General features: G+C 43.9%; 1 protein-coding gene across 1 annotated transcript in view; it reads left to right on the forward strand.

Annotated features, from left to right (window-relative positions):
• The window catches only part of LOC148147429 (putative G protein-coupled receptor 139), a 71,821-nt gene that overhangs the window by 45,278 nt on the left and 1,693 nt on the right, over positions 1-24,850 (forward strand). The gene's annotated exons all lie outside the window — the stretch shown is intronic.

A 24,850-nucleotide genomic window follows, 5' to 3' on the forward strand; every position in this document is an offset into this window, starting at 1 on the left:
TTTCCCAATTTCCTTCAGAACATCAGACCATACTTATCACTGTTTTGATTGCATGATAATTTAGCAGCATGGATTGTAATTTCTCAGATTAATATCATAATTTATTGAATGAGAGTGGAACATATACATCTGTTTAGTTGAGAGTCGTATAGCGTGAATGTCTAGAGGGCTGGTTTTTTTAATGCAGTGAGATGCCAATAGCATTGGATCAATTCCCGGACCCACCAGGCTTCAGGTGCCAACCATATATTTGAAGAAAATTGAGAACGCTTGGCCGTTTACTCATCTTTATTTATCTGACATACCTGGATCCATTTGAATTGATCCTGGTGATTAATAAACTAGTTAATTAATAAACTAAGGAAACCAGCATATCTGAAAGCACTTATTTTACAGTGTTTTCCACTTATTTTGTAAATTAGTGAACCTTCCTCATGTATTCACTCTATTCTGCTATAACTAAGCCAAGAAAACCAAGTGCCTTATTTACATTCTTCTCAATTTGCTTCCCATCTTCAAAATATATTTTATGTTTACATTCGGTTCTCACTGTCCAGGAGTGATTCTAGCTTCTACAATTTACTTCCAGTTCACTGATCCAATATTGTCAACCAAAGACCATTTGAATTCAATTTATTCAGGCAGAGTATTGGTCTCAATACTAATCACAATCAGTAATATACCTTACCCAGATTGAAACTAAAACAATCATACCTCAGTACATTCAGCTTTCTCTGTGTTCACACAGTCGCTGATGTACTGCTCCCATGAATATCAGCCTAACTAGTATAGATTTTTAATACCATATAAAATCATTTTCAATTATTCAAAATGAATTTGTACACAGACAGTAAAAACATCAATTAGTGTTCCAATAATTCTATTTTGGGATAAGCACCGTGTCAATTAAGTTAAAACAAACATTATTATTTTGTAGTCTTAAATATCCCAAGATGGTCAACAATTAATTTACCAAGGGCGATACATTTTTAAAACCAACATAGTCCTGGCTCAGGACAGATTTTGTGCCCAAGAGACAAGCAAATAATTTTCATGAAAGCATAACAACTCACAGTTTTATATTCTAACACATTTTTGAGCACAATTTGCAGCCACATTGTGTATTATACGCAGAGCAGAAACATTTGGCTAATTGCACAATGCTGAACAGGTATTAATAATACCTTACTGGGGAATCCAATAACCCCAAGTACAGGGCAATAAATGAATTCAACACCAGCAACTGTTGGAAGCAAACCCCAGGTGAATAATTTGGCTGGATGATCACTGAAATTAGTCAATTAACAAATCTAGCCTGAAGTAGTTGAACCTGTGGTATCTCGTTTCTATCAACATTCTCTTTGGTCAGCGCCGGGCTCCCTTTGAGACGCTTTTCACATCCAAGCAGCTGCCAGTTCTTAAGCAGAATATAGCTGCTTAAAGTGTCTGCACATTGTTAGAACAACAGTCGATCAGCAATTAACTTGCCTGGCCAGTTCCTATGAACAAATATAAGTTTGTTTATCTTTTCCTTTTTTTAAACAAGTTGCTGCTCTCAAATAAAAATTGAACGCTCAGTTCAGTTAATTGCTCCAAACCAAATATGAGAAGATTAAAAAGAAAAAGTAATGGTCCCAAATGCCATACTTCACTAAGAGCACTCCGAGATTGCAGCAATCCATGTCATGCACTGAAAATTTCCACTGTGGTAATCAACACGGTATTACAGGTTGCCTGATGTTCTTCCACAATCCTACACAATCCACAATGTTTTCAACAGAGAAATGGAGTGGAAAAACACGATGCACCTTTTTTTTGCAATGCTTTATCAGCAAGCCCAAATTTCCTTTTCGGATTGCATCCTTCAATGACCCTCAAAGTAGTCATAATACACAATGAATGGCTATAGACAACTGCTTCCCGATTGAGAGCAGCAATTTCAACAGGCGTAATATATCTCTTGCAAATATCCTATTGGAGCAGATAAGAATGACAATGGGTTATGACTAATGGTCAGTGTATTTTAAGTAAGGAATTTGAATGTACAAGACCAGAAAATGATAATAAACAAGAACAGAAGCAGATCAACCAATCCTTCCAATCTTCTCTAACATTTCAACGATCATTGCTATCGGATGGTGACCTTAACTCTACATACCGGCCTGACTTAATATCAAATGATTTGATTGTAAAACAAAGCTCAGTCTAACTCAGCTTGAATATATTTAATGTCCCAGTATGTATTACTGGCCTTGATAAAAAAATGCACAGACTGGTGACGCCCTGAAAGAAAGAATCCCTCCTCATCTAACATGCAAATATGCCAATGACACTCACAAAGCAAATTCCCAGAATTGTATTTTTCCAAATATATTTAATAAATGAATGTTGCAAACTTGGTTAAGAGCAAAGTGTAATTTTAAAATAAGACAAATGCTTTACATTATTTAGTGCTGACTGATGGTCTCTTGTTACAATTGTCACTTGACTGTATATTACGATCAACAGTTGAGAATTTCATTGGTGACATATTTCTCATAACAGCAATGACATTTTCACTTAATTGGACTATGTAAAATCCCAAAATGACTGAAAGCTCCATTATGATGAAGCAAAGAGGGCTGCTCATGTTAATTCATCCAGTTGCCTTTCAGGAACGGAATAAAATAGACAAATAAGAGCATGAGGGGGCGCTGATACACCAGACAGCCAGGTTCTGTGGTAAAAAATTCCAAAGATCCAGGATTTTCTGAGTGATGACATTCTTTCTTATTCAGTCCTGCGTGTATACCTTTCATTCTGGGTCTTTATACTGTGGTTCTGGAGCCCATCACCCGGGAAAACTTCCATTATAGTATTACAGCTGTGGAAAGGGCGATGGATGAAGACTCGCCATCTGAGGTAGTTTGGGCTGAGGTTAGGAATAGGAAAGGTGAGCTCACCCTGTTAGGAGTTTTTTACAGGCCTCCTAATTGTTCTAGAAATGTAGAAGAAAGGATTGCGAGGATGATTCAAGAGAAGAGTGAAAGTAATAGGGTGGTTGTTATGGGGGACTTTAACTTTCCTGATATTGATTGGGAAAGCTATAGCTCAAGTTCGTTAGATGGGTCAGTGTTTGTCCAATGTGTGCAGGAGGGTTTCCTGACACAATATGTAGATAGGCCAACAAGAGGTGAGGCCATACTGGATTTGGTTCTGGGTAATGAACCAGGCCAGGTGTTAGAATTAGAGGTAGGTGAGCACTTTGGGTACAGTGACCACAATTCGGTTACTTTTACTCTAGTGATGGAGAGGGATAAGTGTGCACTACAGGGCAAGAGTTATAGCTGGGGGCAGGGAAATTATGATGCGGTGAGGCATGACTTAGGATGTGTGGCTTGGAAAAGTAAGCTTCAAGGCAAGGGCGTAATTGATATGTGGAGCTTGTTCAAGGAGCAAATATTGAGTGTCCTTGATAAGTATGTACCCGTCAGGCAGGGAGGAAAGGGTCGTGTGAGGGAGCCGTGGTTTAATAAGGAATTGGAATCCCTTGTTAAATGGAAGAGGGTGGCCTATGTAAAGATGAGGCGTGAAGGTTCAATTGGGGCGATTGAGAGTTATAAGGTAGCCAGGAAGAACCTGAAGAGAGAGCTAAGAGCAGCAAGGAGGGGACATGAAAGGTCCTTAGTTGGTAGGATTAGGGAAAACCCTAAGGCTTTCTGTAGGTATGTCAGGAATAAAAGAATGACTAGGGTAGGAATAGGTCCAGTCAAGGATAGTAGTGGGAAGTTGCGTGTGGAGGCTGAAGAGATTGGGGAGACACTGAATGAATACTTTTCGTCAGTATTCAATCAGGAACAGGACATTGTTGTCAATGTGAATACTGAGTCACAATTAAGTAGAATGGATGGCTTTGAGATATGTAGAGAAGAGGTGTTGGAAATTCTGGAAAGGGTGAAAATAGATAAGTCCCCTGGGTCTGATGGCATTTATCCTAGGATACTCTGGGAAGCAAGGGAGGAGATTGCAGAGCCATTGGCCTTGATTTTTATGTCCTCGTTGTCTACAGGAGTAGTGCCAGAAGATTGGAGGCTAGCAAATGTGGTTCCCTTGTTCAAGAAGGGGAGTAGGGATAACCTTAGTAACTATAGGCCGGTGAGTCTCACTTCTGTTGTGGGCAAACTCTTAGAGAGAATTGTAAGGGATAGGATTTATGAACATCTGGATAGGAATAATGTGATCAAGGATAGTCAGCATGGTTTTGTGAAGGGCAGGTCGTGCCTCACAAACCTTATTGAATTCTTTGAGAAGGTGACTAAGGAGGTGGACGAGGGGAAAGCGGTAGATGTGGTGTATAAAGATTTTAGTAAGGCTTTTGATAAGGTTCCCCATGATAGACTACTGCAAAAAATACGGAGGTATGGCATTGAGGGTGAGTTGGAGGTTTGGATTAGGAGTTGGCTGGCCGGAAGAAGACAGAGGGTAGTAGTTGATGGCAAAGTTTCATCTTGGAGTGCCGTCACTAGCGGTGTTCCGCAAGGATCTGTTTTGGGACCATTGCTGTTTGTCATTTTTATAAATGACCTGGAGGAGGGGTTAGAAGGTTGGGTGAGCAAGTTTGCGGGTGATACGAAAGTCGGAGGAGTTGTAGACAGTGAGGAAGGACGTGGCAGGTTACAGCGGGATATAGATAAGCTGCAGAACTGGGCAGAAAGGTGGCAAATGGAGTTCAATGTCGCTAAGTGTGAGGTGATTCACTTTGGTAAGAGTAACAAAAAAATGGGGTACTGGGCTAATGGTCGGATACTTGGTAGTGTGGATGAGCAGAGGGATCTTGGTGTCCACGTACACAGATCTTTGAAAGTTGCCACCCAGGTAAATAGTGTGGTGAATAAGGCATATGGCGTACTGGCTTTTATTGGTAGAGGAATTGAGTTCCGGAGTACTGAGGTCATGTTGCACTTGTATAAACCTCTGATGCGGCCGCATCTGGAGTATTGTGTGCAGTTTTGGTCGCCATACTATAGGAAGGATGTGGAGGCACTGGAACGGGTGCAGAGGGGGTTTACCAGGATGTTGCCTGGTATGGTAGAAAGATCGTATGTGGAAAGGCTGAGGCACTTGGGGTTGTTTTCATTGGAGAAATGAAGGTTTAGGTGTGACTTGATAGAGGTGTACAAGATGATTAGGGGTTTAGATAGGGTCGACAATGAGAATCTTTTTCCACGTATGGAGTCAGCTATTACAAGGGGGCATAGCTTTAAATTAAGGGGCGTAGGTATAGGACAGATGTTAGGGGTAGGTTCTTTACTCAGCGAGTCGTGAGTTCATGGAATGCCCTGCCAGTAGCAGTGGTGGACTCTCCCTCATTATGGGCATTTAAGCGGGCATTGGATAGGCATATGGAGGATTGTGGGCTAGTGTAGGTTAGGTGGGCTTGGATCGGCGTAACATCGAGGGCCGAAGGGGCTTTACTGCGCTATATTCTTCTATGTTCTATGTTCTATGAATGTTACAGGTTGCAGTGGGACTTGGATAAACTGCAGAATAGGGCTGAGAGGTGGCAAATAGAATTCAATGCAGCTAAATGTGAGTTGATGCACTTTGGGAAGAAGAACAGAAAAGCAGAGTACTGGGTCAATGGAAAGATTCTTGGTAGTGTGGATGTGCAGAGGGATCTTGGAGTCCATGTACATAGATCCCTGAAAGTTGCCACCCAGGTAGATAGTGCTGTTAAGAAGGCATACGGTGTGTTAGGTTTCATTCGTAGAGGAACTGAGTTGGGGAACCACAATATCATGCTGCAATATACAAAATGTCAGTGGGGCCACACTTGGAATATTGAGTGCAGTTCTGGTCGCCATATTTCGGGAGGGATGTGGAAACATTGGAAAAGGTGCAGAGAAGATTTACCAGGTTGTTGCCTGGTCTGGAGGGAAGGTCTTATAAGGAAAGGCTGAGAGACATGGATCTGTCCTCATTGGAAATAAGAAAGCTAACAGGGGACTTGATAGAGACATACAAGATGATCAGAGGATTAGATAGGGTAGACAGTGAAAGTCTTTTTCCTTGGATGATGATGTCAGCTTATACAAGGAGGCATAACTACAACCGAGGGGTGATAGATTTATGTCAGATGTCCGAGCTGAAAATGTGTTGCTGGAAAAGCGCAGCAGGTCAGGCAGCATCCAAGGAGCAGGAGAATCGACGTTTCGGGCATGAGCCCTTCTTCAGGAATGAGGAGAGCGTGCCAAGCAGGCTAAGATAAAAGGTAGGGAGGAAGGACTTGGGGGAGGGGCGTTGGAAATGCGATAGGTGGAAGGAGGATAAGGTGAGGGTGACAGGCTGGAGTGGGGGTGGGGGCGGAGAGGTCAGGAAGAAGATTGCAGGTAAGGAAGATGGTTCTGAGTTCTAGGGATGGGACTGAGACAAGGTGGGGGGAGGGAAAATTAAGAAACTGGAGAAATCTGAGTTCATCCCTTGTGGTTGGAGGGTTCCTAGGCGGAAGATGAGGCACTCTTCCTCCAGCCATCGTGTTGCGATGGAGGAGTCCAAGGACCTGCTTGTTCTTGGTGGAGTGGGAGGGGGAGTTGAAGTGTTGAGCCACGAGGTGGTTGAGTTGGTTGGTCCGGGTGTCCCAGAGGTGTTCTCTGAAACGTTCGCAAATAGGCGGCGTGTCTCCCCAATATAGAGGAGGCCACATCTGGCGCAGCGAATGCAGTAAATGATGTGTGTGGAGGTGCAGGTGAATTTGTGGAGGATATGGAAGGATCCCTTGGGGCCTTGGAGAGAAGTAAGGGGGGAGGTGTGGGCGCAAGTTTTTCATTTCTTGCGGTTTCAGAGGAAGGTGCCGGGAGTGGAAGTTGGGTTGGTGGGGGGTGTGGACCTGACAAGGGAGTCACGGAGGGTTTGGTCTTTTCGGAATGCTTATAGGGGAGGGGATGGAAATATTCCCTGGTGGTGGGGTCCGTTTCGAGGTGGCGGAAATGACGGCGAATGATTTGATGTATATGGAGGTTGGTGGGGTGGTAGGTGAGGACCAGTGGGGTTCTGTCCTGGTGGCGATTGAGGGGCGGGGCTCAAGGGCGGAGGAGTGGGAAGTGGAGGAGATGTGGTGGACAGCATCGTCGATCACGTCTGGGGGGAAATTGCGGTCTTTGAAGAAGGAGGCCATCTGAGTTGTTCGGTATTGGAACTGGTCTTCCTGGGAGCAGATGCGGCGGAGACGAAGGAATTGGGAATATGGAATGGCATTTTTACAGGGGTGAAAATGTGTTGCTGGAAAAGCGCAGCAGGTCAGGCAGCATCCAGGGAACAGGAGAATCGACGTTTCGGACGTTTCTTCAGGAATGAGGAAAGTTTGTCCAGCAGGCTAAGATAAAAGGTAGGGAGGAGGGACTTGGGGGAGTGGCCTCGGAAATGTGATAGGTGGAAAGAGGTCAAGGTGAGGGTGATAGGTCAGACTGGGGAGGGGGCGGAGAGGTCAGGAAGAAGATTGCAGGATAGGAAGGCGTTGCTGAATTCGATGGATTTGACTGAGACAAGGTGGGGGGAGGGCGAATGAGGAAACTGGTGAAATCCGAGTTCATCCCTTGTGGTTGGAGGGTTCCTAGGCGGAAGATGAGGCGTTATTCCTCCAGCCGTCGTTTTGTTGTGGTCTGACGATGGAGGAGTCCAAAGACCTGCATATCCTTGGTGGAGTGGGAGGGGGAAATTGAAATGTTGAGCTACAGGGTGGTTGGGTTGGTTGGTCCGGGTGTCCCAGAGGTGTTCTCTGAAACGCTCCGCAAGTAGCCGGCCTGTCTCCCCAATATAGAGGAGGCCACATCGGGTGCAGAGGATGCAATAGATGATGTGTGTGGAGGTGCAGGTGAATCTGTGGCGGATATGGAAGTTTCCTTTGGGGCCTTAGAGGGAGGTGAAGGGGGGGCTGTGGGCACAAGTCTTGCACCTCCTGCGGTTGCAGGGGAAGGTGCCGGGAGTGGAGGTTGGGTTGGTGGGGGGTGTGGATGTGACGAGGGAGTCACGGAGGGAGTGGTCTTAACGGAATGCTGATAGGGGAGGGGAGGGAAATATATCCTTGGTGGTGGGGTCCGTTTGGAGGTGGCGGAAATGACGGCGGATGGTGTACATGGAGATTGGTGGGGTGGTAGGTGAGGACCAGTGGGGTTCTGTCCTGGTGGCGGTTGGAGGGGCGGGGCTCAAGGGCGGAGGAGCGGGAAGTGGAAGAGATGCGGTGGAGGGCATCGTCGACCACGTCGGGGGGGAAATTGCGATCCTTGAAGAAGGAGGCCATCTGGGTTTTACGTTTTTGGAACTGGTCCTCCTGGGAGCAGATGCGGCGGAGTCGAAGAAATTGGGAGAATGAGATGGCGTTTTTACAGGGGACAGGGTGGGAGGAGGTGTAGTCCAGGTAGCTGTGGGAGTCAGTCGGGTTGTAGTAGATGTCCGTGTTGATTCGGTCACCTGAGATAGAAATAGAAAGGTCGAGGAAGGGGAGGGTGTCTGAGACTGAGACTGTCCAGGTGAATTTGAGGTCGGGGTGGAAGGTGTTGGTGAAGTCGATGAACTGTTCAACCTCCTCGTGGGAGCACGAGGCGGCGCCGATGCAGTCATCGATGTAGCGGAGGAAAAGGTGGGGGTGGGGCCAGTGTAGTTGCGGAAGATGGATTGTTCCACATATCCTACGAAGAGGCAGGTATAGCTGGGGCCCATGCGGGTGCCCATGGCTACTCCTTTCGTTTGGCGGAAGTGGGAGGATTGGAAAGAGAAGTTGTTCAGGGTGAGGACTAGTTCAGTCAGTTGAAGGAGGGTGTCAGTGGAAGGGTACTGGTTGGTACGGCGGGAAAGGAAGAAGCGGAGGGCTTTGAGTCCTTCGTGATGGGGGATGGAGGTGTATAGGGACTGGATGTCTATGGTGAAAATAAGGCGTTGGGGACTGGGGAAGCGAAAATCATGGAGCAGGTGGAGGGCATGGGTGGTGTCCCGAACGTAGGTGGGGAGTTCTTGGACTAAGGGGGACAGGATGGTGTCAAGGTGTGCGGAGATGAGTTCGGTGGGGCAGGAGCAGGCGGAGACAATGGGTCGGCCGGGGCAGTCAGGTATGTGGATTTTGGGCAGGAGGTAGAAGCGGGCGGTGCGGGGTTGTGGGACTATGAGGTTGGAGGCGGTGGATGGGAGATCCCCCGAGGTGATGAGGTTATGGACGGTCTGGGAGATGATGGTTTGGTGGTGGGGGTGGGGTCATGGTCAAGGGGGCAGTAGGAGGAGGTATCTGCGAGCTGGCGTTTGGCCTCAGCGGTGTAGAGGTCGGTGCGCGAAACTACTACCGCGCCTCGCTTGTCAGCTGGTTTGATAGTGAGGTTGGGGTTGCAACGGAGGGAGTGGAGGGCTGCGCGTTCCGAGGGTGAGAGGTTGGAGTGGGTGAGAGGGCTGGGGGAGTTCAGTTGGCGGTTAATAACGCGGTGGCAGTTGGCTATGAAGAGGTCGAGGGCAGGTAGGAGGCCTGCACGGGGTGCCCAGGTGAATGGGGTGTGTTGGAGGCGGGAGAAGGGGTCATCAGAGGGTGGGCGAGAGTCTTGGTTAAAGAAGTAGGCACGGAGGCGAAGGCGGCGGAAGAATTGTTCGATGTCACGCCGCGTGTTGAACTCATTAATCCGAGAGCGTAGGGGAATGAAGGTGAGGCCTCTGCTGAGGACTGATCTTTCGTCCTCGGAGAGGGGTAGGTCTGGAGGGATGGTGAAAACACGGCAGGGCTGTGAGCTCGGAGCGAGGACCTGGTGTGGGGCTGGAGCTGGGTGTGGGGGCGGGGACGGAGATCGGCGTGGGGGCGGGGTTAGACGTAGAGACGGAGAGATGCGTGGGGGCGGGGTGAGGCATGCAGTCGGAGATCGGCGAAGGGGCGGCGTTAGTCGTGGTGACGGATCACGTCGTGGGGGCGGGGTTAGGCGTGGTGACGGACCTCGCCGGGGGGGCGGGGTCGGAGATCGGCGAAGGGGCGGGGTTAGTCGGGGTGACGGGGTTCGTCGTGGGTGCGGGGTTAGGCGTGGTGACGGAATCGCCGGGGGGCGGGGTCGGAGATCGGCGAAGGGGCGGGGTTAGTCGTGGTGACGGGGATGGTCGTGGTGGCGGGGTTAGGCGTGGTGACGGACCTCGCCGGGGGGGCGGGGTCGGAGATCGGCGAAGGGGCGGGGTTAGTCGTGGTGAGGGAGATCGTCGTGGGGGCGGGCTTAGGCGTGGTGACAATCTCCATGTACAGCGCCGTCCGCCGTCATTTACGCCACCTCCAAACGGACCCCACCACCAAGGATATATTTCCCTCCCCTCCCCTATCAGCATTCCGTAAAGACTACTCCCTCCGTGACTCCCTCGTCACATCCACACCCCCCACCAACCCAACCTCCACTCCTGGCACCTTCCCCTGCAACCGCAGGAGGTGCAAGACTTGTGCCCACACCTCCCCCCTCACCTCCCTCCAAGGCCCCGAAGGAAACTTCTATATCCGCCACAGATTCACCTGCACCTCCACACACATTATCTATTGCATCCTCTGCACCCGATGTGGCCTCCTCTATATTGGGGAGACAGGCCGGCTACTTGCGGAGCTTTTCAGAGAACACCTCTGGGACACCCGGACCAACCAACCCAACCACCCTGTGGCTCAACACTTTAACTCCCCCTCCCACTCCACCAAGGATATGCAGGTCTTTGGACTCCTCCATCGCCAGACCACAACAAAACGACGGCTGGAGGAAGAACGCCTCATCTTCCGCCTAGGAACCCTCCAACCACAAGGGATGAACTCGGATTTCACCAGTTTCCTCATTCGCCCTCCCCCCACCTTGTCTCAGTCAAATCCATCGAATTCAGCAACGCCTTCCTAACCTGCAATCTTCTTCCTGACCTCTCCGCTCCCACCCCAGTCTGACCTATCACCCTCACCTTGACCCCTTTCCACCTATCACATTTCCGAGGCCCCTCCCCCAAGTCCCTCCTCCCTACCTTTTATCTTAGCCTGCTGGACAAACTTTCCTCATGCCTGAAGAAGGGCTTATGCCCGAAACGTCGATTCTCCTGTTCCCTGGATGCTGCCTGACCTGCTGCGCTTTTCCAGCAACACAATTTCAGCTCTGATCTCCAGCATCTGCAGACCTTACTTTCTCCTCAAAGATTTTTACAGGGGGCAGGGTGGGAGCAGGTGTAGTCTCGGTAGCTGTGGGAGTCGGTCGGTTTCAGAGGCAGGTTCTTTACTCAGAGAGTGGTACCTGCCAATGTAGTTAACTCAGCCACATAGGGAGATTGAAACAATCCTTGGATAAGCAAATGGATGATGATGGATAGTGTAGGCGGTCGAGCTGAGAATAGTTCACAGGTCAGCGCAATTTATAGGGTGGATACAATTAGGGGAAGAACTGAAACATTAAGGATTGAAATTGGGCTTCATCACGGATAACAGAGAGATTGCGAATAATCTTAGAAAGGAAGTTCATAGAACAATAGAACATTGAACAATACAGCACAGAACAGGCCCTTCGGCCCACGATGTTGTGCCGAACATTTGTCCTCGCTTAAGCACCCATCCATGTACCTATCCAATTGCCGCTTAAAGGTCACCAAAGATTGTGACTCTACCACTCCCACAGGCAGCGCATTCCATGCCCCCACCACTCTCTGGGTAAAGAACCCACCCCTGACATCTCCCCTATACCTTCCACCCTTCACCTTAAATTTATGTACCCTTGTAATACTCTGTTGTACCCGGGGAAAAAGTTTCTGACTGCCTACTCTATCTATTCCCCTGATCATCTTATAAACCTCTATCAAGTCACCCCTCATCCTTCTCCATTCCATTGAGAAAAGGCCTAGCACTCTCAACCTATCCTCGTACGACCTATTCTCCATTCAAGGCAACATCCTGGTAAATCTTCTCTGCACCCTCTCCAAAGCTTCCACATCTTTCCTAAAGTGAGGCGACCAGAACTGCACACAGTACTCCAAATGTGGCCTAACCAAAGTCCTGTACAGTTACAACATCACTTCACGACTCTTGAATTCAATCCCTCTGCTAATGAACGCTAATACACCCTCGGCCTTCTTACAAGCTCTATCCACCTGAGTGGCAATTTTTAAAGATCTATGAACATAGACCCCAAGATCCCTCTGTTCCTCCACCTCACTAAGAACCCTACCGTTAACCCTGTAGTCCGCATTCTTATTTGTCTTTCCAAAATAGAGAACCTCACACTTGGCAGGGTTGAACTCCATCTGCCACTCCTCAGCCCAACTCTGCATCATATCTTTCAAAAGTAAGAGACAAAGAGTAGAGTGGAAGTATAAACAGGAATCTAACACAGATACACATAGGAAAACAGATATGCAATCTGTGAAGCAATTATGAAGTTGGTAAATTGGACATGAAAAAGAATTGTTGTTTCTGATGAGAAAGTACCCTTTGGAATCAAATGTCTTGTCATTAGCTTCCACAGGTAAAGTCTTGCTGAATTTAACTGAGTTACAGAAGGGTTCTTTTGGTACTGTACTAATTTGGAAATTACGTCTACTAATTCTGTCTGATACAAAAGAACAAAAACTTCAACTTAACATTTTTAAGGCAATTCTTGCCCATTATCAGAAATTTAAGTAAGCACAGTCTGTTTAAATATGGGAATATGAGGAATCTATGTTAGTACACTTTTGTCCCTGAGGAGGGATAATTGTCAGATTTTGATAATGTTGCAATTTTTTACGGCACTGTTTGATTTTGTAATCACTTTATTTTAATAATACCTGACCCATTTATTTAAACAATCTGGTCTAAGTGTATGCTAATGTGATAACTAACAGAGCATCGGTTTACTGGGAACAAACCCTAAACCTGTCAAAAACAATCCTCAACCTGCAGTTCCCTGCAAGTCACTCAGCTCCTGACTTCTCTATGTGTGTCCATGATCTACAAAGCACAAGCCGGAAATGTGATGAAATATTCCCCACTACTTGAATCGTTGCAGTGAAAACTATACTCAAGAAGCTTGACACCATATTGGATAAAGCAGCTCATTTGGTTGATATCACATCCTCAAATATCCATTCCTTCCAGCACAGATGTTCAGTGACAATAATGTGTCCCATTGACAAGATACACTGCAGATCTTCACCAAGGTTCCTTAGACAATCGCAAACCTATGACCACTACCATTTAGAAGCACAACGGCATCAAATACGTGGGAATGTGAAGTTCTCTTCCATGCCAGCCCTACATTTCCATTCTTTCGGTGTTTCTGGGTCCAAATCCAGGAATTCCCTCCTCAGTGGGGGTCTGCCTACATTAAATAGACTGTAGCTGTTCAAGAAGGCAGCTCTTCACCATAACTTTCTGAAGAGCATCTAGAGATGGGCAATAAATTGTCATTCATATTCCATGGCATGTTTAAGGGAAGCAAAGGAGAAATTGGTCTAAGTCCTGTGATTTCATTTTCTGTGTCACATATCTTATAAAGTAAAGCATTTTTGAAATCGTGCTTCATCTTATAAGAGTTGGGTGATGTAAGGCCTGCATTCTTTTATTTTCTTGTATTGTAATTGTGGATTGCTATGGCAAAAAGACTGTTGGAAATGGAGGACTGAGGAGGCGACTGCTAGAGTTTTCTAAAACAAGTTAGTAAAACGTTTTGGAAGAGATATTTACACTGTCACATTGTTCAAATGGGGAAGGTTAATTGCACACAGAGCTTGTTACCAGTCCATCCGCAATTCAAGAATTGGAAAGCAAAAAGTAAGGATTGATTTGTCAATGAGAAAAGCTGTCAAACTGCCAAAACAAGAAATGTGATTGTCTCTTTGGTGTCTCAGTAGCTTGTGGGAGTAAATAATAATGGCCAGAGACCATCAGATTGCTGGAAAAATAAAGGGTATGCCTTTCTATAATAGTCATGATGTCGAGGAGCCACTGTTGGACTTGAGTGGACAATGTTAAAAATCACACGGCACCGGGTTATAGTCCAATAGGTTTATTTGGACGCATTATATTTTGGAGCGCTGGTCCTTCATCAGGTATCTGTGGACCTTCTTTTAAATCATATTCGTGAGCTAACTTAAGGTTTTATTTTTAAAAAGGTGACATCTAAGCTCAGATTGAACGAACCTGACTCAAGATTGGGATACAGACTGACTCTAACCTCGCACCTTTAATACATTGTCTGAGTTGAGATGTTACTTTTTAAAAGTAAAACTTTTTAAAAGTTATCTCGAGAATGAAACATAAAATAAGTTCTGGAATTTGCATATTAATCAACCAAACCTGCAACTCATTGTAAAAGATGAAAACATTCCCAACAACCAAGCTTTGTTCAATGTATTGTCTCAGTTGCATGACACTGTAATCTTTTACAATAAATTATGTATCTGATGATCCTGCTTCACAGCCACCTGATGAAGGAGCAGCGCTCCGAAAGTGAATGCTTCCAAATAAACCTGTTGGACTATAACCTGGTGTTGTGTGATCTTTAAGTTTCTACATAGAAAATACCTGAAGCCTGGAGAAATCCAGTCTACTTTTCCCTGGCAGTTCATAGTTCAAACAATACACAGAGACTTGAACTTGTTAATTTGTGAACCCTGCTTCCCTGCAAGGAAGAGAAAGGTTAAAGAACAGCAATTCCTGGAAAACAAAACATCATCTCATTGAACCTTGTGGACAAGGCCGTTGAAGTGCCTTCCCACGTATCCTCTCCCCCACCCCCCACCCCAATAACGCCAACTTTTTGTATGTGTGTCGCAGGAGTTTTATATGGGGTTAGAGTTTTAACTCGTAGAGTTTTACCTTATCAGTTCCCAGCCTGTAGCATTGTCCTATTTATTTGTAACAAAACATAATTCTTAATAAGTACAGAAACCAGGCCCATGCACTTCTATTAACCTGTATCTAACAAGACTGATAAATAGAGGAGTTTTTTGCAAACTCTGTTAGAAAATCTTTATCTTTATGTCTCCAGGTATACCAGGACTTTTGATTTGCAATGCACCACTTCAGTGAATCAAAACCCTGCTGTCGCACATTCTTATTAAAGATTAGATTAGATTACATTACATTACAGCGTGGAAACAGGCCCTTCGGCCCAACAAGTCCACACCGACCCGCCGAAGCGCAACCCACCCATGCCCCTACATTTACCCCTTACCTAACATTACGGGCAATTTAGCATGGTCACTTCACCTGACCTGCACATCTTTGGACTGTGGGAGGAAACCCACGCAGACACGGGGAGAACGTACAAACTCCACACAGTCGCCTGAGGCGGGAAATGAACCCGGGTCTCAGGCACTGTGAGGCAGCAGTGCTAACCACTGTGCCACCGTGCCGCCCACTAAAATGCTCTTTTTCATATATTAAAAAAATGCACTGCAGGCTTATTCATTTTCATGTCCAAAGGTATGATAATATGTCACATCAAAGCTTACTGTACAGAATTTGAGCTCATGGCAAAGGGATTATTAACCAAGATTGAAGACTTCGATTGTGAACAGAGAACAAAGAATAGAGGAAGCTGCCCATATTATGGTTACCAGGCAACTAGTGGAGTGTCACAGGTATATAAAGAGGGCCCCAAGTACTTACAATCTAGGCTAAGACTTGGAGAAAGAGCCCAAATTTATTGTTGTTCAATGTTTTGATGACACAAAGGTCAATGAAAGATTGAACTGTTAGGAAGACATCAGGATTTAACAAAGAGATCTAAATAGGTTAAGAGACTGGGCAAAGTTTTAACAGATACATTAAAATGTGGAAAAATGTGAACATTTGTACTTTGGTTGGAAAAATAGAAAGGGGGCATATAGTTAAGGGATGTGTATGAGTCATGTGAAATGTAGGATTTTAGGGTACGGATACTCTTCGGAAGGTCGGTGTGGACTTGTTGGGCCAAATGGCGTGTTTCCACACTGTAAGGATTCTATAGTTCTACTCAATAGTTCTAATTAATGGGGGTGTGGTGCAGAATGCCACAGCACTGAGCAATAAATGTGTTGTCATAGTTCATAAATGTCAAAAAGTATGCAAGCATATATAACCAGAGATAGAAACATGGAAACATACACAACAGAAGCAGGGGTAGGACATTCAGCCCATCGAGCATGTTCAGCTGTTCAATATGATTGTAGCTGAGCATACAACTCAATATCCTATTCTTGCTTTCTCCTCTATCGTTAGAACCAATTAACACTATACACTTTATTGAACTCCTTCTTGAAAATATTAAATATTTTGCCTTCAACTGCTTTCTGTGACAGAGGATTCCACAGGTTCACCTTTCCCTGGATAAAGAAACTTTCTGCTCAGCTTAGTCCCAAATTGCCTACCCCATTTCCTGAAACTGTGTGACACTTTGTTCTGGATTCCCCAGTCAGCAGAAACATCCTCCTTGCTTCTACCCTGGATAATACTGTTAGAATTTAAACATTTCTATGAGATTCCCCTACCCCATATCCTGAAACTGTGTGACACTTTGTTCTGGATTCCCCAGTCAGCAGAAACATCCTCCTTGCTTCTACCCTGGATAATACTGTTAGAATTTAAACATTTCTATGAGATTCCCCTACCCCATATCCTGAAACTGTGTGACACTTTGTTCTGGATTCCCCAGTCAGCAGAAACATCCTCCTTGCTTCTACCCTGGATAATACTGTTAGACTTAAAACATTTCTATGAGATTCCCCTAATTGATCCGGTCATTCATTATATGTTGGTCCTGCCATCCCAGGAATCATCTGGATAAATCTATTTGCACTCACTCCATAGCTAAAACATCCTTACGGAGATAAGGAGACCAGAAGTGCACAAAATACTCCAGGTGGCGTTTGTGTAATCGCAGTAAGACATCCTTGCATGTGTACGTGAATCCTTTCACATTGTATGGTGGTCGCATGGTTTTAGAGATGCATTTTGTCCTGGAACGTTTTGAAGAGAGGTTGTTGTTAGCTGTCCCTTCCAAACTAATAATGCAAACAGCTTGTGAGGCCTTAGATTTATTAAAAATAGGAGCAATAGACTGAGTATGAATGGGTGGAGTCAGGCCCCCACACGAACCAGGGTTTTAGCTTCTCTTTCAGCAATTGTTGGGGTTTTGAAGTTGGCTGAGGAAGCTGTCTCGCTCTTCCTCTTTGCTATTAGAATAGCATGTGACACAATCTGTTTTACTGACTTTGCTATTGCCAAGGGTGTGTTTATGGAATGTTATTATATTGGAACAGCTGCTGTTTAATAGTTAAATAGTCTATTATTCTGTTATGTTTTCCAATAGAGTTAAAGTTGTACCAATTCTTCTTTCTTTTGTTTGTCTTTTCACTGTCGGATGAGAATAAAGTGTGTTTTCCTTCACGCCAAATAATGTAACCAATCAAATTACGTCTCAAACACAGCACCTTGCACTTGCCTGAAAAATGAGAGAAGTAAAGGTCTAGACTATCTCCTTGATATATTTGAAGGGGATTTGGTCTGATCCATGACACTACCATTTGCTTTCTGCATCACATGCTAACCTGCATGTATACCTTCAGTGACTGGTGGTATAATGACAGCCACGTCTAACTGCACCTTCCCTTTTTTCGTCAATCTATTGCTATCCACATAATAAAATGTACCAGAATAGATAACTTTACATTTATCTGCTTTCTAATTCATCTGCAATGCATTTGCACTCACTAAACTTGTCCAAACCACACTGATGCGTCACCTCATAATTCAGTCTTCCACCTAGCTTGATATCATCTTCAAATTGAAGCTATTACTTGTTGTCCCCTCGTTTAAGTCATTAATTTATATTTTATACAGCTGGGGTTCAATTACTGATCCCTGTGATACCCCGAAAGTAAATGGATATCATCTGGTAACTTTACAAATCATATCTTTGATCATCTCAGTACACTGCTCCCAATCCAATTCACTTGAACTTTTCATGCTAACCTGTTCTGTGAGAACTTACCAAATGCCTTCTGAAAGTCCAATCCAATCCAATCCAATCCAATCATTTCCATTGATATCCCTTTATCAACTATGTTGTTATATGCTTGAAATGTCCTGTGGATTTGTTGAGAAAGATTTATCTTTTATAAATCAATGCCAACCCTGACCGATGTTCTCCAACTGTTCTACGATTAAATCTTTTCTCATAGACTCAAGCATTTACCCGACCACTAATGCCAAGCAACTAGTTTGTTCTCTCTCTACCTCTTTATTTTATGTATTACATGAGCTATCCTCCAATTCATTGAAACTGTCCCAGATTTTACTGAATCATGAAAGCTGACCAGCAATACATTCATTATTTCTCGGGCCCCATCCTTTAGTACTCTTTGATGTAGATTATCAGGCCCTGGGGAGTGAATCCCACAAATTTCACCAACACGATTTCTCTTCAGATTCTAATTTCCTTTAGCTCATGCTTCACATTAGAAATTCTTGTTTCCTATTTTTTTTGTGACATGATTTATGTTCTCTTTGTGAAGATAGAAACAAAATATATATTCATTTGGTCCTTCTTTGCTGAAATCTAAACTGCTCCCAGTCCTCAAGTCTACTTCTCTTTTTGGTCAAGTTGCATGCTGCTTCCTTGAACCTAATAATATCCCTAATTTCCCTTTAAACAAAACAGTGAAGCAGGAAAAATCCATGGACAGAGAGCAAGCTAACGTTTTGAATCTGGATAACTCTTCATCCCTATCTTCACTTGTTAGCCATGTTCAGCCTGCTTTTCAATTTTGTTTTCGTACCAGACAGGAATGATCAATTGTTGCAGCTCCCCAGTACAGTCTTAAAATGTTTGACATTGCTTATCCAAAGTCACCCCCTTCAGTAACGTTCTATAATTTATCATAGACAGCTTGCACCCTCATAGTATTGCTAGTTTCTCTCTTTAGTTTGAGGCCCCGGACTGAGAATCAACTACATCACCCTCCATCTTGATGAAGATTCTGATGATTAACTGATGATTCTAAAAGCCAAGTTGCATGGAATATAAAAGTAAGGAAATGTTAATGCAGTTATACATGGCATTGCTGAGACCACTTCTGGCAGGTGATTGAAAGGTGATCTTATTATCCTGTGAGAATATACGAATGACTTAAACTAGATAACACAGATTAGGAAGAAGAGATCTTCTGTTCAAAGTGAAGCTAAGGAGCTCCTTCTACTTCCCTCCCCCTCCCTCTCAGAAGGTCATTAGTATATGACATTATCTCCTCCAGAAAATAGTGCAAGTAGATTCATTAAGTAAAGGTCATTCTGAGTTAGTGGATTCGAATTGAAAAAGACTCTAGGCTGTCAGTACACAGAAATCAGATGTCATCTAATCAAACAATGGAGCAGAACCAAGGGTTGGAGAATGGCCTTCTCCTGCTCCTAATTTTTGTTTTGATACAATTGTCGGCATGTATTTCAGTCTGCTTTGCATTCCTCTGGGAACCATTCCCTATGTTACTGCGACGATTTCTGCACAACTATGTTTTAAATCCCCTTTGCTTCTCAGTTCTATTCATTCAAATTACTGTAAGTAACATCAAGGATCATCCAACCTTTATCCTTGGAGGATTTGATTTGCGAGCATAAATACGTCCTGAGATGATCCCAGTTCCAGGTAAATGTTGCAGCCTTTGCTTTATACAGAAAATGAAATATCCTGTCACTGCACTACCTACTCGAGCTGATGTTGAGGTCATTAATTTACTATCCTGTGTTTAGGGCTGTTGCAGTTTCCAGTAAATTACTAATTTCAGTTCATCTGTGGTGTAGCCGTTTTTTTTGTTTCAGCACAATCCATAATCTACGTGCAAATTATGTTCAAAGTTATGCTGGTAATGAGCAGTGTATCTTTTCTTTAACTGTTTGTTGAAATCAGTCCAATGTCTCTGAAAACAACCTCATCACAATCTGGTATTCCAATATGATAATTTCAAAACATACACGCATATATATATGATATTTCTTGACATATTTATTAATAACAATGTGATTAAGCTATAATGTTTACAGTTTTAGTACTACAACAAACAGCTTCTGATGTGCTGGTGCACGTCATTTTTAACACTATTCTAAATAATTGAGTATAACTGAAAAGCGCATTGGTTATTTATTGAATCTGGGAACCCACACAGACACGGGGAGAATGTGCAAACTCCACACAGTCAGTCGCCTGAGGTGAGAATTGAACCCGGGTCTCTGGCATTGTGAGGCAGCAGTTCTAACCACTGTGCCACCGTACCGCCCACAGATGGGCAGATAGGCAGATGACAAACATATTTCCTGAAGAAGTATTAGGGTTGATAATGTAACACAGTTCCTGGTTTGTTTATTTATTGTGGCAATGTTGGGTATCTAAAGTACTTTACTGATTTATGGCTCATTGGCAAAACTGAAGTGGATGGTATTAAAGAGACGATGCTGTGTCAACGTGAACTTGGAAATGGGAAAGGAAGCAAGGAGATCATTGTTCAGACCACTCAGAGGTATACAGTGGTTTCCTCTGTAAGTCACTGTTGCTCTTTTGAGTGTTTGCTTGTGGTGATCTGAGAAACACAGGTCTTCATTTAATTGTTTGCAGGCATCACTGAGGTTGGAAATGAAAAGAATTAAGAGATTAATGTCAGATTTCAGTGGTTCATAGACAGTCTGGGGAAATGGGCAAACGCGCAGCCAATAAAATAATGCAGTGATGTATAATGTCATTAGTTTTGTGATAAGAATGACAATAGGCAATATAAAGCTCTTAAAATAATTTTAAAGCTGACATATAAGTAGAGATTTGCAATGTATGTGAATCAGTGTTTGAAGTTGACAGAGCAAGCTGAGAAGATTGTAATAAAATCAAGTTACCCTTTTAATAGAGGGTAAGAGGAAATAAGATTGATAAAGATTGAGGTGTCATGAATTGCACACGCATGTCTGGTTAATACTATACTTGAAATGCAAATAAATGGCCTTACACAACACATAGTAATCAGACTTTTACAGTTAGCAGGAAAACATGAATTGGCTCAATCAGTATCCCTGTCAGGATAATTTTAAGGAAGAAAATATTCAATGTTGAATGTAAGTCCCTTCTGCAAGTATTGAATGTTCTTATACATCATTTGATTATCTGTAATTAGATTCAATGGAACCAGCAGGATTCTGAAAAGGTCAAATACAATTGGTCTTCCCAGGAATTTACTTTGCCACTGCCCTGGTGACATAATAGCTCAAAGTAGAACGTAGAACATAAAACAGGACAGCACATTAAAGGCTCTTCAGCTCTTGATGCTGTGCCGGCCTTTTCTCCTATGCTAAGTTCAGACTAAACTACTAACCCTTCATTGTACTATTATCCACGTGCCTATCCAACAGCCGCTTCAATGCCCTTAATGTATCTGACTCTACTACCACTGCTGGCAGTGCATTCAATGCACCCACTACTCTCTGAGTAAAAAAAAAACCTACTTGTCCTCAAACCTTCATCCAATCACCATAAAATTATACTCCCTCATGATAGCCATTTCTGCCCTGGGTAAATGACGTCGGCCATCCACTCTATCTGTGCCGCTCATGATCTTGTACACCTCTATAAAGTCACCTCTCATCCTTTTTTGCTCCAATGAGAAAAGCCCAACCTCCCTCAACCATTCTTCAGAAGACATGCACTCCAGTCCAGATAGCATCCTGGTCAATCTCCTCTGCAACCTCTCTGAAGTTTCCACACCCTTCCTATAACGAGGCAACTAGACTGAACACAATGTTCCAAGTGTGGTCTAACCAGGGCTCTACAGAGCTGTAGCATAACCACACGGCACTTAAATTTAACCATCCACTAATGAAAGCCAATACACCGTAAGCCTTCTTAACAAACCTATCAATTTGGGTGGCAGCTTTGAGGAATTTATGAACATAGACCGCAAGGTCCCTCTGTTCATCCACAGTACCAAGAATCCTGTCTTTAACCCTACAATGTGCATTCAAATTTGACCTTCCAAAGTGAATCACTTCACACTTTTCGAGGTTGAATCCCATCTTATTAGCCCAGTTCTGCATCCTGTCAATGTTCTGTCGCAAACTACAGCAGCCCTCCACACTATCTACAAACTCATCATCGACAAACTCACTAACCCACCCTTTCACTTCCTGAGCCAAGTCATTTATAAAAATCACAAAGAGCAGAGGTCCAGAACTGATCCCTATGGAACACCACTGGTCACCAAGCTCCAGGCTGAATACTTTCTATCCACCACTACCCCCTGTCTTCAGACAGCCAGATTTCCCTGTTTCCCATGCCTCTTTACTTTCTCTTTGGATTAGAGTGGTGCTGGAAAAGTACAGCAGGTCAGGCAGCATCCGAGGAGCAGGAAAATCGACGTTTTGGGCAAAAACCCGTAATCAGGAATCTTTCTGAATGAACAGGTAGGCATGGAGTAATGATTGACGTAGATGAGAAGATGCAAAAGTTAAAACATTGGCAGGAAAAAAAATCCTTAAAATAGCTACACGAGAAAAGCCACCACGAATCAGGTTGCAAATTGCTCGCAGGACGCACCACCTCATAGAATCATGGAATCAAGGGAATCAGCTGGGAATTCGGAAAAATCGATGGCGCGACTTTGTGGATGTGAACTGATGACTGAAACATTTGCTGTGATCTGAGAACTTGTTCTCCCAAAGAAGCCTATCATCTGCTGCTTCGAATAATTTGGCTCACAACTAAATAATGTGAGAAAATTACAAAATGTTACTGTTTGAGCTTGAATGATGTTGGTGATTTCTATTTGTTCACCTATTATAAATAAATCGAAATGATCATTTCTGAGTGCAGGTAATCCCAAAATGAGTACGATGCACATTGAAAGCTGTTGAATGCAGAATGGAATCAATTTTCTCTGACCTTTTAAAGGCAAAAACTTACACCATTTCTAATTTCCTTCAGTTCTGAACAAGGATCAGATTTAACATGAAATGTTAGCTTGGATTTTCTCTCTCTGAAAATGTTTCTGCACAGCTCAGTATTTCCAGGACGTTCCGTTTTCACCAGGGCAAGGATGAGGATTTCAGTAACAGGCGATGGGACTGGAATCATTCAATGGTGTTTTTGAGTGACATGGACTCAATTGGCCAAATGATTTTTTTTGTTCTATAGATCTCTATTTCTATGAAGCTGGAATAGAGCCACATGGTCTCATGGAATTTGAATAGAAGGTCAATTAATAGCAGAAATTGACAATCAGAAACAAATAAAAGGGAAAACTGTAAGCCCAACAGTGCAGATTGGGCGAATCTCACACGCTTGCTAGGCATAGTTACAGCACAATCAGCTAGAGAACTGACCCTGGAGGAAGGATAAAAAATAATACGAACAACCTTCTCAATCCGTAAGTGAGCAAATTGCTGCCTGATCACAATGGGATGCCGGATATGTAGTCAGATAATTTAACAATAGTGGCGGTACTTACATTGCACATGTGGAAATTAATTCCATGTTTTCTGACAATGTCACCTAAAGATCAATCATTGGGAGATACAATGGTGCAAACAACCATGCAAATAAGTCAGTAAGGACATGGACAGATGCTTACTATTTTCACAGACGCGCACGATGTCATTTGTAACTGGTAGCATATAGAATGTTACAGCTCAGTACAGGTCATTTGGCCCTCAATGTTGCGCCGACCCGTGAAATTAATCTGATGCCCATCTAACCTACACCATTCCATTATTATCCAAATGTATATCCAATCCCAATTTAAATGGCCTTAACTTCGGCAAGTTTCCCACTCTTGCAGGCAGGCCATTCCAAGACCCTATTACTCTCTGAGTAAAGAAACTACCCCTGATTTCTGTCCTAAATCTATCACCCATCAATTTAAAGTTATGTCCCCTCGTGTTAGTCTTCACTATCTGAGAAAAAAGGTTCTTACTGTCCACCCTATCTAACCCTCTGATTACTTTTTTTCTGTCCAATGAAAACAGACTTAGTTCGCTCAGCCTTTCCTCGTAAGCCCTTCCTTCCATACCAGGAAACATCCTTGTATAAATCTCCTCTGAACCCCTTCCAAAGCTTCCATATCCTTCCTATAATGTGGTGTCCAAAACTGTACTCAACATCCCAAGTGCAGCCTTACCAGTGTCTTGTACAGCTGATGCATGACCTCGTGGCTCCGAAACTCAATCCCGCTATCAATAAAAACCAACATACCATATGCCTTCTTAACAACCCTATCAACCTGGGCGGCAAATTTCAGGGATTTAAGCACCTGGACACTGAGATCTCTCTGTTCATCTACACTGCTAAGGATGTTGCTATTAGCCCAGAAATCTGTATTCATGTTACTTCTTCCAAAGTGAACTAGCTCACACTTTTCCGCATTCAACTCCATTTGCCATTTCTCAGCCCAGTTCTGCATCGTATCTATGTCCATCTCTAACTCATAATATCCTTCAGCACTGTCTGCATATCTGCTTACCTTACTGTCATCCGCAAATTTACTAACCCATTCTTCTCCGCCCACCTCCAGATCATTTATAAAAATGACAAACAGCAATGACCCAAAACAGGTCCCTGTGGTACACCACTGGTAACTGAGCTCTAGGATGAAGATTTCCCATCATCCACCACCCCCTGTCTTCTTTCAGCTCACCAGTTTCTTATCCAAACCGCTAAATCATCTTCAATCCTTGAACTTGGCATTTTGTGCAATTGCCGACAGTGGAACCTTATTAAATGCCTTACTATATATTTGGTACTTTGACAGAGCAAGAACAAATCTTATGAGAAACAAAGGTCCATCGAAATCTTTCAAAGATCTATTGACTTTAATGAGAGTCATCAATTCAGCAAGTAAAATATCTATCTGTATTTTTAAT

This window comes from Chiloscyllium plagiosum, unplaced genomic scaffold, assembly GCF_037043375.1.
Source record: "Chiloscyllium plagiosum isolate Xiang-an unplaced genomic scaffold, Cpla_swu_hap1 HiC_scaffold_17, whole genome shotgun sequence".
In the NCBI taxonomy this organism is placed as follows: Eukaryota; Metazoa; Chordata; class Chondrichthyes; order Orectolobiformes; family Hemiscylliidae; genus Chiloscyllium; species Chiloscyllium plagiosum.